This window comes from Neolamprologus brichardi, unplaced genomic scaffold (assembly GCF_056152115.1).
Source record: "Neolamprologus brichardi isolate AB-2024 unplaced genomic scaffold, ASM5615211v1 NODE_ptg000031l+_length_7269946_cov_1, whole genome shotgun sequence".
NCBI lineage: Eukaryota > Metazoa > Chordata > Actinopteri > Cichliformes > Cichlidae > Neolamprologus > Neolamprologus brichardi.
The window spans coordinates 6,811,229-6,825,315 of NW_028270136.1; the positions used below are offsets into that span (position 1 = coordinate 6,811,229).

The 14,087-nt window shown below is 41.3% G+C and overlaps 2 pseudogenes; one reads left to right on the plus strand and one right to left on the minus strand.

Moving 5' to 3' along the window:
• Positions 1–3,374: 3,374 nt before the first annotated feature.
• LOC148094748 (heat shock 70 kDa protein 12A-like) lies at positions 3,375–4,470 on the minus strand (annotated as a pseudogene).
• Positions 4,471–8,930: 4,460 nt separating this feature from the next.
• LOC148094749 (heat shock 70 kDa protein 12A-like) lies at positions 8,931–10,766 on the plus strand (annotated as a pseudogene).
• The last annotated feature ends 3,321 nt before the right edge of the window (positions 10,767–14,087 follow it).

The following is a 14,087-nucleotide window of genomic DNA, read 5'->3' on the forward strand; positions in this document are numbered from 1 at the left end:
CTCTTTGTTTGTATGTATACCTATGTAAGACGTCATATGTTAATGAACCTATGTATATTCATGTAACCTCAATAAAAGAGCAGTGTTATGAGGGAGCGGACGAGAGCAACTGAGGTCAAGTGGAAGGAACGACATTTGGCTTGGGCCTCCCTCGTATACGAGTAATACAAAGAGCTCTGCTTGGTGTTCAATGCTTTTTGCTGTGTAACTGAATTGTCTTGAACGTTCCAGCGAATAGGTTTATGCTACAAACCTATCAGCCATTTTTGGCAACTTTTTGTTAACAACAATGTATAAAATGACATAAATAATATATGTAATAAACAACATGATATCGCATGTTGTGGATTTTGTTAGAAGGGTTAATAAACATCTCAGTTTAAAAAATAAAATTATTTTCTGGCTATTTTTTGATGGGTTGTATCTTACAGGGTTCAATTATTTTGGGGCAAGGGGCACAAGGCGTTGGCTTTTAACAAAGCAGCTCCATGGCCTATATGCATAGCAGGGGAGACAGTCACCTTTCCGACAAACAAAGAAGTTATCGTATTCTGGGTGAGGGCTGCATTTTTCTACAGTTGTGATTCCACCTCTGGGCTGCATCTCTACGTGTAGGCTGCACCTGTGGGTAATTAGGCTGCCAGCGTTTATGACCAGCACTCACAATCACTATTCGCTAGATCTTCTGCCAACCATTGTTAGTGTAGGCCAGTTAGTGAGAGCTTAGTTATAGCAATTCTTGTACTTACTTTGTGCAAGCAAAGTAAGTACAAGAACTCTCCAGATGTCACTTAAAACTTCGCAATAACTAACATCTGTTTAGACGATGGTCTGCTCAGCAGCTTCATTCCCACCCCTATCCACACTTCACTCACCTGCCTGTGTCTGTGAAGGTTCTCAGTCATCCAGGTCATCGTAGTCAAAGGAGCTTGCAAAGAAAAGCGTCTGGACTTCTTTAAGTTACTTGAAGACGTTTCACCTCTCATCCGAGAGGCTTCTTCAGTTCTAAGGTCAAATGGTGGAGAGTCCCAGATATAACCCTAGTGGGAGTGTCCCCCCACAGAGGGACAAAAGGACCCCCTGATGATCCTCTAATCGCCTGAGCCAAGGTGTGGAACTGGGTGTGGGTCCCAATCAGCCAGAGTTTCGGGTGAGTTCATTGTGAAACCTGGCCCCACCTTATCATGCGAATTCCTGAGGTCAGATGGCCCAGGGTGTGAGTGGGCGTTAAGGCGTCTGGGAAGGGATCTCAAAACTGGATTATAGATGGCAGAGAGTTGGTGAAAAATGTACCCTTTGCCCCCCCTTGATTCAGAAAGGGTCTTTCCCTTTACACGTAAATGGCTTCCTCCTTTTTGGGTTTTGAAAGCCACAGAGATGCAGTGTTTAGAAGAAATGCAGCTCAACTATTCCGATACACCTGACACATACAGGATCCCTATGGGTTTTCACTTAGGCACCAGTTGTCCTTTGTCCTTCTCTACTGGGTTGGCTGGAGATTTCTTGGCTGGTGGTGGTCAGAGGGCCCGGTGGCGCCAGTGTCCGGCAGCCTCGCCTCTGTCAGTGTGCCCCAGGGCAGCTGTGGCTACAGTGTAGCTTGCCATTGCCAGTGTGTGAATGTGTGTGTGAATGGGTGAATGACTGAATGTGTAAAGCGCTTTGGGGTCCTTAGGGACTGAGTAAAGCGCTATACAAATGCAGGCCATTTACCATTCTTTAGGAGCCTTCCCAGGTTTGACAAATGTCCAGCCGAGATAACCTCATTTAATCAGGGCCTTCTGGATGTGATGTTATTCTGCTTCTCTGGCCATTGTATCTGTGGGGATGGTGTTTTCTCTGTGTTGTAGTGTCCTGATGACACCCAGTTTATGCTCCAGTGGATGATGAGAGTTAAATCTTAAATACTGATCCATATGCGTAGGATTACAGTACACATCAGCTTTTAAATGTCCCCCATTACTGATGGAACTCTCATAGTCTAAGAAGGCTAACCTGTGATTTTTCACATCCTTGTGATCCATGAATTGTGGTACATCCTGAGATTTAATTTTCACCCAGGTGTCATCCACATACCAGAACCAATGACTTGGTGGTGTTCCAGGTCAGGATAACAAAGCCCTGTTTTCCACTTCTTACATGTATAAGTTCAACTCAATTCAATTTTATTTTTAATTATTTAGTTATATTTATTTATTTGCCAAATCACAACAGCAATGGCCTCAATGTGCTTTAAATTGTGAGGTAGGACCTTAAAATGATGCAATAGAGAAAACCCCTACAATCATATGACCCACTATGAGCAAGCACTTTGGCAACAGTGGTGTTTAGAGCTTCACCCTGTTTATGTATCTTCAGTGAACCATACAGATTTGGTGTAGATTGCGTATAGCCTGTGGTATGAGGTCCAGTCAATAGCTATGTCTTATTCTAACTGCTTCAGACAGTCTATCACCCTCTTCCTGTAAACACTTCCTGGGTCTCGTTTCAGGGGCTCATAAGTATTTTTGTCACTGAGTAGTGACAAAATTTTCTCATGATAGTCTTTCTAGTTTAGTAAAACCATGCACCTACCCTTGTCTGCCAGAAGGATGATAATGTTATTGTCATTACTAAGTGATGTGAGTGCGTTCCTCTCCTCCATGGTGATATTGGATGCTGGAGGCTTTGCGTTGCTGAGACAGGTCGAAACCTTCGTATGTAGTTGCTCTGCTTCATTGTTGTTGTTTGTTGCTTGTTGCAATATTGTTGTTTCAATGTTTGCTGTTGCTGTGGCTGTAATCAGTTCCACTAGTGGGATTTGTCTTGGTGTCACAGTAAAGTTCAGCCCAGGTGATGCAGATCAGCAGAATGCAGTGACTGACAGAGAAAGGAGAAAAACTGTGGCTCTGAAGGTAGGGCAGGTTTTCTAGCAATCATAAGGTTTGTGATTTAATCCCTGGCTCCTCTAGTCGGCATGCCAAAGTATTGGGCCAGATACTGAACCCTGAGTTGCCGCAGAAGTGTGAGCATATAAGTGTTATGTTTAAAGCACTTAGGCATAGAATAAGGAGCCTGTCAGCGTGTGTGTGTGTGTGTGAATTGTTAAATAAATATATCCATAAGTAGTGTATGCAGTGTTCAGGCAGAGTAGAAAAGCACCGGTCCAACCTTTTCCCAACCGTTTAATGTCACAGAACCAAAAGGTACCAACTAACAACATCTTCATATTCACGTAATCAAGGAATACTTGAAATTAATTGATCAAATGTGACAAAAAAGTGTAGTGATTAAACCAAAGATAAAGTAAAAATGTGTTTATATCAGAAGAGGAGTGCTCATCATGACTCTTCTAGTTTCCTTAGTTCTATCCTTAACTGGTCCTGTGAAGGAAATAGTTAAGGAAGCTGCTGCATTTTGAATGTTTCTAAAACAATGTTTCTAAAACAAAACAAGTCAATTATGGCTGATTTGTTTAACCCAGTTAGTATGTCAGTGCCTGTGGCTCTGATCTCTGTGTAGCCAAATGTGATTTCCAATCTGACTTTACGATTTCTGCCTCCTTCAGTAAGAGGCATGTCAACATGAAAATAACCAATTTCCTTCACTGCACAATCATCTACATACTTAGGGTATTTTGAATCTGTGCAATAAAATGCCATGTCCATACTTGTCTGATGCTCTTCTACTGGATGGAAGATGTACACTCTGGTTTCATCCCAGCCCACATCTTCACCTTCCTCTACCAGCTTCCTGAAAATATCACAATAAAAATCCTCCCCATCTACTGTGTACTTTTTGTTCATCCTGTGCTGAAACTTATCAAATTTCTCATACACAGAAACCCCAGAAGTTAAAGCACTTTTTCAAAATGCCACCACTGCTGGGTTTCTTCCAAACTGCACAGCTCCCTTCGTGACCACTTCTTGAGGTCTAAAAGGACACAGAACTTTACACTGATCACCAAATTGATGAATAACATGTTCACGTAGAAACTATCAGAATGTACTCGATGTGTAGATCTTTCTTCAGGATTTCTCTGAGACTGTCAGTGATGCCCTTCAGACTCTCAGCAAAGAAAGACCTCAGTGTCTCTTTGGAGATACAGATTGTGCCTCCATCCCAGGAAGCACCTCTTACTGTTTCAAAGAAATTTTCTATTTCCTGTCTTTTCTGAGCCAGTGTTCCCAGACTCATTGGACATATAATTTCAAAATCCTCATCTACCTGCTTAAAATATGTAAAATCGTACATAATTTTCTGAACCTCACTGGGAAAGTTTTCTTCATATTCGTCCCAGACACCATCAGAGAATATTTCCCTGAGGAACTCTTTGAATTTTCTGTCCACAGTTTGTCCCCCCAAATAATTTCCTGAGGCCTTGTGCAGCTCCTTCAGGGCTCCTCCATCCTGGACTTCATGAACAGTGATGTCAATGGTTCCACCTGAAACACACAGGAAGCAATGAAAGCTGACCAACCCTAACCCTAACATCGCGCCAAGGGCATACTCATTTAATTATTTTTCAACTTTATGTTAGTTTGTTATTTTCGTTTGTTATTTTGGGGGATTTTAGCTCATGTTTTAATTCATATTTTATTGATTTTCCTTAAAAAACTCTAAGCAGAGATAAATCAAAACTAAATTCAAAGACCACACAGAAAACAAATTGGGATTGAAAACACTTTATTAAAAACAAGCCAAAGTAACTGACACGGAGAATGACAACCTGCAAAAAAGAAATACTTACCTTTCAAAATTTAAATCGAAAATCATACTTACCTGAAAGTAACGGACACGGGAAAAGACAAACCTGTAAAAGAAATACTTACCTTTCAAATTAAAAACACTTATGGAGGTAGAGGGATGTGTGGCTGCGGACCATCAGGGTTGATGGACCGTGCACGCTCTGTTCCTCCTTCGGGAGGGACAGGTTTATTTTCCTCAGCCTAACCCTTAAACCCAGTGGGAGTTTCCCCCCAAAGAGGGGGAGTTTTCGTCTTTGGGGGGAAACTCCCACTGGGTTTAAATCTGGGACTCCCCACCAATTGACCCTTAGAACTGAAGAAGCTTCTCGGATGAGAGGTGAAACGTCTTCAAGCAACTCAAAGAAGTCCAGACGCTTTTCTTTCCAAGCTCCTCAGTCTACAATGACCTGGATGACTGAGAACCTTCACAGACTCACTCACTGTGCTTTTGATAAAGAACATCATTTTTGTTTTTTCCACCGAAAACCTGAATCCCCAGTCAAATACCCACTCAACCACCATATTTACAGCCTCCTGAACCTTGCCCACTAGGTGCTCAATATTTCTTCCTTTTTTCCACAACACATCATCATCAGCGAACAAAGACATCCCAATTCCCTCAGGAACATCAGAAAAAACATCATTGATCATTATAACAAAAAGCAACGGACTAATCGTTAGTGATGTGACGTTCTGTATCGAGGCTTCGAAGCTTGTGTCGAGTAATGGAGGGGGCGTTTCCGCGATGCGCGTATCGAGGCTTGCTTCATTTATGGGAGGAGCTGAAAATGATGACGTCCGAAACCTCGCTGCCCGGCTGTACCACGTGACTGGTTCATGAAGTGGTTCGAACTTTGCCGCGAGATATGACAGCGATACAAACCCCTCAGACTTCATTCAAAAATGTAGGTGTTTGGTGGAGAGTTGCAGTTAGTGAGAGTTTGGAGACAGTTTGGAGGTTTAGGAGAGTGAGGAGAGAATATCAGGAGAGAATGGAGCCAGCTAAGAAGAGGAGGATGTCCTCCCCTGTGTGGGAACATTTTGATTTTATTCCTCCCAACAAGGCATGTAAATTTCTACAGAAGATGTATTTTCATAATACTGATGGTGCAATATAATTTATGTTAAGCTGTCTTTACTTTTGTACAAGGTGAAGTGTTTGCTATGTGCCAGGGAGCTGGGATATAACAACACCTCATCCATGCTTAGGCACTACAGAGCTTTGCATGAGAGTAGGGGAACACCGATTGTGGAGCAAGACCAGGTGAACCATCAAATGTAATGATAATATAGCATGCAGTAATGTTACTAAATGATATAACAATATTATACAGCTGTAATAAGTTACGTGTGTGATATTTATATTTGTGCTTTGTTTTTGTTGTCTTTCCTCAGGAGAATAATCTCAAATAGATGAAGACCTGGTTAGCATGGTGATTGAGGACTCCCAGCCATTTAGCATTGTGGAGGACAAAGGATTTAAAAGATTTGTTAAATCATTAAATCCTAGCTATGTTCTCCCCACTAAAAAGGTCATAAAAGCAGTGAAAATGTAGTTTTTACAGAATAAAATGTGAACAGGCAGGACTGAGGCCTCAGTGTGTAGCTGTCCATACCTCAACGTTACAAAAGCACAACCACTGTCCACACCCCAACCATACCTCACCTCACAGTAAATGATCATTTCCATTTTAAGCATTTCCAAATGATCATTTTCCATACTACAATATATACACAAAGTATATATACAAAGTATACTGCCATCACTACAATATAGATGTTTTACACACTCCTTTTGTTGTTGACATTTACAGGCTGTGTGCAAAAGGCCACACTCTTCAAATTCATGCCAACTAATATTTTTACATCCAGTAGGTGTCCTACTAGAGCAAATGAAGCTTCAAGAAGCTTTGCGCTGGGGTGAACCAATTGGATGAAAAGCTTCAGTGCTTCATGAAGCTTCATCTGCCCATCACTACTAATTGCACTGCCCTGTGGCGTTCCATTCTCAACCGTGCACTGAAATTCGCACTTGGATCTTCCAACCAGATAAAAAGTCTTGGATCCAATTGAATGTCCTGCCACCAATACCCAACTTTTGCAACTTGATTAAAAGCCCATCCCTCCACAACATATCATATGCCTTTTCTATGTCAAAAAACACTGCCAAAAGGAACTCTTTATTGGCCTGCACTTTCCTACACCTGAGCTTCTCAACAAACTCCTCCTTAAATAGATGCTGGTCATACCATCACCAATAAAATTTAAAAGCCAATAGGCCATAGGATGTCAGCCAACTCCATCAATCGCATCACAGACTGTAGGCACCGTGGGAGGGAGTTTACCAGTACTTATTGGACTGGGAGGGCTACGGCCCCGAAAAGTGCTCCTGGATTAGAGTTAGGGTAAGATAAGACCATGCTGCGGGATTTCCACCGCCAACATCCAGACAAGCCTGGCGGGTCGCTTACTTATTGGCTTGTCTTTTTATTATTATTGCTCTCTCTCTCTCTATATATATATATATCCTCTGGCTCCTCTCTGCCAGGGCAGAACTCAATACGGGTTCCTGCCCTTTGCCCACACACCTGCTACTCGTTAATGTGAATATTTCAGAAACTACTTAAGGCGGAAGCTCGGTGTTTCTTGTTACTGGATTGTTATGCATCCTGCGTTAGTGCAGCCCTGGCCTTATTCTACTCTCATGTTCTTTGTGATCTCGTCATGTTGTTTCTATGTTTGGCAGTGTGGCATGGAGCGAGGAGGAGCGTTGTGTATATGGCAGAAGAGGAGGGGGGGGCATGTATGACCACAGCAAAGAGTAGTGTGCCCTTCCCTTCTCCCCATGGACCCCTGAAATTCTGCACCCCTCACCTTGGGTGGCTGTAGCTCAGGCAGGTCAGCTACTAACCAGAAGGTTGGTGGTTCGATCCCAGGCTGCTCCTGTCTGCATGCCAAATATCCTTGGGCAAGATACTAACCCCATGTTGCTCTCCGATGGGTTCATCGGCATGTGAATGTATGAATGGTAGACACTTAGCACTTAAGAGCTCAGAAAAAAGTGCTTGTGTGAATGGGTGAATGAATTAGTTGTATAAAGCACTTTGAGTGCTCAGAAAGAGTAGAAAAGTGCTATATAAGAGGAAGACCATTTACCATTTACCTTGTACATAGCACTTGGTGCTTATTGTAAGTAAACCTTTGACTTTCATTCCAAACTCACACAGGCTGCACTTGAGTCCATTCAGTCATTGTGACATTAACCCCACCCAATTAACCATGAGAAAGATGTAGTAAAAGAGAAAAAGTTCCTTCTTCTGCTGGTGTTAACTTGAAAAGCAGGTTTGACCAAAATAAGTTTCGAACATGAAAGTTTCTCTTTCCGTTTCTGCAACAGCACATTTTGTACTGTTTGTGTTTATGCCTTTGCTCTAGAGGGCCTGAGTTTAAACTGAGAGAGAAGCAAAACCAAATATATATATATATATATATATATATATATATATATATATATATATATATAAATATTAAGAACATATGCATAGATTTAAGTTTTTCATGATCTAAGTATTAGCTACTGTATAAGCTTTAACATTCTTACTTAATGCTCTTTTATTTTAAAAAGTATTGACTTATCTAGTAATGATATATAATGAAGTAAACAGTAAACTGTAAGCTGTGGTGTAAACAGAGTGCAGACAAGCAGAAACTTAAAACAGAAACAATCTGACGAAATTCCAAACTCTTAATCATCCCAGAGTCATTTTCATGCACAATATATTATGATTTTCACTTGTTTGCAAAGCTCTGTGAAATAATCCCATGGATTATTTCCTTTATGAAATCCATCATTTATAAAGTATAAAAATGCTGCCATTAAACAATGTTATATTTGATCTCATTAAACATGATTAATGATTTATAGCATTTTTAATAAATTAAACAGTAATGTTTTATAACTGACGAATGAAGTACTACTTAATAGTGTGTAATGCTGTGAAGTTTTTATGAGGTGAAAACTTTCCTAAACTTCAGTTTCCAGAAGGTGATTTTCCAGTGAAAAAGAACAGAAGACCAGGAATGTTTAAAGTCAGGAAGGTGCCTGACAATAGGGGGTGGGACTTACAGACAGATGAAGGATAAATACGTGGTTACTGCTCCTCTGTGCCACTCTGTGCAACTCAACTTGCTGTTCCAGTTTGCAAAATGAGTGATTCATTTATCATCGGAATAGACTTTGGCACTGCATACAGTGGATATGCCTTCAGTTTGACAACCAGTGAGGCAGAAACTGATTTCTACATGAAGAAGTGGGGTAAAGAGTTTGGACCGGACACTCCAAAGACTCCATCCTGCATTCTGTTCAACGAACATGAAGAATTTCTCAAGTTTGGTTATGGAGCCACAAAAGCATATACCAAGCTGCGAGGAGAAAACGCAAAGAAACACTATTTCCTTCAAAACTTCAAGCTGGCGCTCTACAACAAAGTAGGTAAAAAAAAAGTTAGAGAAAAACTGAAAAAATACTAAAAATACTATGTACGTAAATAAGATGAAGACACATTAACATGCATATCAACATTATTAAAACATGTCAGGTTCATTAAAAATGGTTTTCCTTGTTATCATTTAAAACATCAAAACCATTTTTAATAAAATGTTTGTATTGACTGGCCTTCAGACTGCATTACTTTAAGACAGATGAAACTAGTTAACTGACAAAAATCTGTCCACAAATCAGCACACAGAATAGTCACAGGACACTAAAAGACAAAGAAATTACATTATTAATCTCAAGCTCTTCATTTCCTGGTTAAACAAAATAAGAAAATATAAATGTCTTTTGTCTCTAGAAACTCAGCAGAGATGTGATGATTAAAGCTGCAAATGGGAAGTCGATGGAGGCCTTGAAGGTGTTTACTGAATCACTGAGATACCTGAAGGAAGATGCACTGAAAACTATTGCAGAGAGCACAGAAGGGAGGAAGTTCATAGCCTCTGAGTTCACCTGGGTGCTTACCGTACCTGCAATCTGCGATTCTTCCGCAAAGCCGTTCATGAGAGAAGCTGCGACTCAGGTAATATAATTTTATTAAGAGAGCACAGAAATCCTGAAATGTTCAGAGGATTCACTTTTATTTCACTTCCAGGATACAATCATTACAGAAGGAACTCAGGAAAACCTGATCATCGCACTGGAACCAAAGGCAGCCTCAGTCTGGTGTAAGACGCTGCCACCTGATGGCTTCATCACTTAGTACTATGATGGAGGATCACTGGATACGTATCCAGGAACACAGTACATGGTGATGGACTGTGGAGGTACTGTATGTGACTCTGCTATACTTTGTTACACATTCATCCACAGACACATTGGAAACATCTGACTGTGTCTGCTGCTGCAGGAAGTCAGCTTTCATTGCTTCCTGTGTGTTTCAGGTGGAACCATTGACATCACTGTTCATGAAGTCCAGGATGGAGGAGCCCTGAAGGAGCTGCACAAGGCCTCAGGAAATTATTTGGGGGGACAAACTGTGGACAGAAAATTCAAAGAGTTCCTCAGGGAAATATTCTCTGATGGTGTCTGGGACGAATATGAAGAAAACTTTCCCAGTGAGGTTCAGAAAATTATGTACGATTTTACGTATTTTAAGCAGGTAGATGAGGATTTTGAAATTACATGTCCAATGAGTCTGGGAACACTGGCTCAGAAAAGACAGGAAATAGAAAATTTCTTTGAAACAGTAAGAGGTGCTTCCTGGGATGGAGGCGCAATCTGTATCTCCAAAGAGACACTGAGGTCTTTCTTTGCTGAGAGTCTGAAGGGCATCACTGACAGTCTCAGAAAAATCCTGAAGAAAGATCTACACATCGAGTACATTCTGTTAGTGGGGGGGCTACGCTGAAAGCCAGATTCTATGTGAACATGTTATTCATCAATTTGGTGATCAGTGTAAAGTTCTGTGTCCTTTTAGACCTCAAGAAGTGGTCACGAAGGGAGCTGTGCAGTTTGGAAGAAACCCAGCAGTGGTGGCATTTTGAAAAAGTGCTTTAACTTCTGGGGTTTCTGTGTATGAGAAATTTGATAAGTTTCAGCACAGGATGAACAAAAAGTACACAGTAGATGGGGAGGATTTTTGTTGTGATATTTTCAGGAAGCTGGTAGAGGAAGGTGAAGATGTGGGCTGGGATGAAACCAGAGTGTACATCTTCCATCCAGTAGAAGAGCATCAGACAAGTATGGACATGGCATTTTATTGCACAGATTCAAAATACCCTAAGTATGTAGATGATTGTGCAGTGAAGGAAATTGGTTATTTTCATGTTGACATGCCTCTTACTGAAGGAGGCAGAAATCATAAAGTCAGATTGGAAATCACATTTGGCTACACACAGATCAGAGCCACAGGCACTGACATACTAACTGGGTTAAACAAATCAGCCATAATTGACTTCATAACCAAAACATGAACATGTTTTAGAAACATTCAAAATGCAGCAGCTTCCTTAACTATTTCCTTCACAGGACCAGTTAAGGATAGAACTAAGGAAACTAGAAGAGTCATGATGAGCACTCCTCTTCTGATATAAACACATTTTTACTTTATCTTTGGTTTAATCACTACACTTTTTTGTCACATTTGATCAATTAATTTCAAGTATTCCTTGATTACGTGAATATGAAGATGTTGTTAGTTGGTACCTTTTGGTTCTGTGACATTAAACGGTTGGGAAAAGGTTGGACCGGTGCTTTTCTACTCTGCCTGAACACTGCATACACTACTTATGGATATATTTATTTAACAATTCACACACACACACACACACACACACACGCTGACAGGCTCCTTATTCTATGCCTAAGTGCTTTAAACATAACACTTATATGCTCACACTTCTGCGGCAACTCAGGGTTCAGTATCTGGCCCAATACTTTGGCATGCCGACTAGAGGAGCCAGGGATTAAATCACAAACCTTATGATTGCTAGAAAACCTGCCCTACCTTCAGAGCCACAGTTTTTCTCCTTTCTCTGTCAGTCACTGCATTCTGCTGATCTGCATCACCTGGGCTGAACTTTACTGTGACACCAAGACAAATCCCACTAGTGGAACTGATTACAGCCACAGCAACAGCAAACATTGAAACAACAATATTGCAACAAGCAACAAACAACAACAATGAAGCAGAGCAACTACATACGAAGGTTTCGACCTGTCTCAGCAACGCAAAGCCTCCAGCATCCAATATCACCATGGAGGAGAGGAACGCACTCACATCACTTAGTAATGACAATAACATTATCATCCTTCTGGCAGACAAGGGTAGGTGGATGGTTTTACTAAACTAGAAAGACTATCATGAAAATATTTTGTCACTACTGTAGAAATGTTTAGCTTATTTTAGAGTTTAGAAATGTGTTAACATAGAATGTAGAATTATTGTAGAGACACTGACACTGCCCTCAATGTGATAAAGGCCTGACTGTCATGAACTTAGGAGTAGATTGTAGGAGACCCCTCCCCTAGTTGAACTGTGAAAGGTCTCAACATTTGTAACTGGGTAACTGTGGTCTGGAAGGGAAATGGGTTTTTTATGACCTCTAGGGAGTCACCTACACCCACAATTCAATTCAATTCAATTCAATTTCATTTATATAGCGCCAAATCACAACAAAAGTCGCCTCAAGGCGCTTGAAAACAGTGTTTTAACTCTCACGCACACTCACTTACGCGCACACACATACATACAGGTATGCGTACACAGTCACACACGAGCACTCACAAAGACAGACACAGAGTTTGCAGCACACTGTAGGGGGGTTTTATGATGGGGACACCTCTATAAAGCTGGCTGTAACTAACAAAGGGGTGAAGATTTTGCAGAGGGACACACCGGCCTCGTCTTCCCTTCTAGAAGTGCATGCTTAAATGAAGATGAATAAAGATGAATAAAAGTTTTGTTAAAATGACTACTGAGTTCCGGTGCTGTCTCTGGATGCCTCGACGAATAAAAGAACAGGGGTAAAACTGATTTCACAACAGTTTTGGTGCCGAAACCCGGGATTCGCTCGAGGCCCAGAGAGGATTAATTGGCAGAGCTGAGATCGTGAAATGAGGCGAACAGAGAGCTAGCTCACATGATTAAAAGGTAAGCACGACCTGTTTATTTTCGAACCGTGCATATTGTTTAAAGCCTAAATTATCTGTTCGCTAAGTTGAACGTATCTCAGTGTAAAATCACTCAGTATGTTAAAGAAACGGTGTGTGATCCGTCTTAGTTAGTAATTAATCAAATCGGTGTTTCATCCGTGGCGGTGTGTGATCCGTCCTCCGTGTGTTAAAGCAGGAAACGTGTGTTACTATTAGTTAGAAAGCGGGGTTTAAGGCCTCGTCGCCAGCTGAGGGCTGTGTGTGTCACGGGTTTGGTTACCCCACCTAGTCTCGGACGCGTGGCTAGGACCTGTGAGGGCAGGAGATCCAGGGTGGTGACCTGGGGATTCGTGGCTCCTTAAATAACTAAGTCGGGGAGAGGTCCCTGTCACAGTCTGAAGTATGCATAAAAGCAGGATCGGTTGCTTTCGCCGGTTAGATTCCGAGCTGAGTTGAACCAGTGCCTGATGCAGAAGGAGGACGGTGTAGTGTGTGTGAAAGCGCCGTTAGAGTCGGCGTCTCGTCTGAAGTACGGGAGTCAATTAAAGTAACAAAAAGAATTTGTGTCTAAAAGTGTGTGTTTGTGGTGTGTAGAAATTGCAGCAGGAGGCCGTGTCGCGAATTGTTGCAAACTGTGAAGTCAATTGGGGGGTTTAATTTGGTTTTATTTTTTATGGGGAAGAGAAACTGCGGTATCCAGTCCGTGGCGCAGTTTGAATAATTCGTGAGGCAAATGTGGCGCAATCTGAAGATCGTGAGCCTAATTGTCCTAGCTAGGTTGAGGTGTATAAGAGCGGACGGCACCCGCTCTTTGTTCTGATTAGGGCGTTGTCCTGAATCAGCAGAAGTGTCTCGCAGAACGTTTGTATGGGACTGCAAGAAGTATGAAGTGTGTGTGAGCCAGCCTCGAGGGGCGGGTTCACAGGTGGAACGTACGAAGAGTAAAATGTGCGTGTGTGTGAGAGAGAAAGAAAAGGTGGGGGTGAGTGACCAGCCTGTGAGTGTGTGCGTGAATTCCTTGATGACAAATAGGGAGACAAAGTAGATTAGTTGATTTTCTGGGAAATAATAATAGTCAAGAAATTATAGTGATTAAATAGGAGAAAATGAACTAAAGTAAATAAAGTAAATTAAAAGTGGATTAGCGTTAAAGTAATGATAAATAAATTGATAAAACTAATAGTGACATTTAAAGGTGATCAAGTATTCAA